General features: G+C 51.0%; 1 non-coding gene across 1 annotated transcript; it reads right to left on the reverse strand.

Moving 5' to 3' along the window:
- Positions 1–232: 232 nt before the first annotated feature.
- LOC114118798 (U6 spliceosomal RNA) lies at positions 233–338 on the reverse strand. The gene has a single exon (XR_003591961.1). It is a non-coding gene; the product is annotated as a U6 spliceosomal RNA (small nuclear RNA).
- Positions 339–862: the final 524 nt, after the last annotated feature.

Raw genomic sequence — 862 nt, forward strand, 5'->3', positions numbered from 1 at the left:
GACATACACACAAGGTGACCCAGAATACAAGAGTCGAAAAGTGTGAAAGTCACTCAGTCGTGTCCTACTCTTTGCAACCCCATGGCCTACACAGTCCATGGAATTCTCCAGGCCAGAACACCGGAGTGGGTAGCCTTTCCCTTCTCCAGGGGATCTTCCCAACCCAGGGTTCGAACCCAGGTCTCCCACATTGCAGGCAGATTCTTTACCAGCTGAGCCACAAGGGAAGTCCCCAGATAAGGAATGCGTCGTGGATTTGAGTGTCATCCTTGTGCAGGTGCCATGCTAACCTTCTCTGTACCATCCAATTTTAGCATATGTGCTGCCGAAGAGAGTACACGAGGGTTGAAGGTGGATGACAACTCAGATCTCCTTTGTCAGAGCATGAAGTTTCCACTTTGTTAAAATACAAGACAGTTTTTCCAAACCCTCCACTATTCACTTGGTCTGACATGCTTAGTGATTGCAACCCTGCCCCAGACTCAGCGTGGAGTACCTGGGATGGAAAGACGGGGAGCTCATTCCCTCTCCTTAAAGAGTCTGTGGTCTAGGGGACCGCGGAGGCTGTGGGCTCCCCAGCTAGCTGGTCCAGGCACAGTGATGGAGTACATGAAGTGCCCTTCAGTGCAGAAGCTCAGACCTAGAACAGTCTGGAGACGGACCTTCCATTCATGATGTCAAGCCGCTGCGCTCTGTGGGTCTTGCATATCAACAGTACCCGCTTCAGTGGACTGCTGTGAGGGCTGAATAAGGTGACACGGTGCCCGGCACAGTCAGCACTCCATAAATGGTGGTCACTTACAGGTCCAGGAAAGAAAACTGCTAAGGACAAGGTAGAAGTGTCTAGAATTCAGTAGGAAAA

Source organism: Ovis aries, chromosome 16 (genome assembly GCF_016772045.2).
Source record: "Ovis aries strain OAR_USU_Benz2616 breed Rambouillet chromosome 16, ARS-UI_Ramb_v3.0, whole genome shotgun sequence".
NCBI classification, from domain to species: domain Eukaryota; kingdom Metazoa; phylum Chordata; class Mammalia; order Artiodactyla; family Bovidae; genus Ovis; species Ovis aries.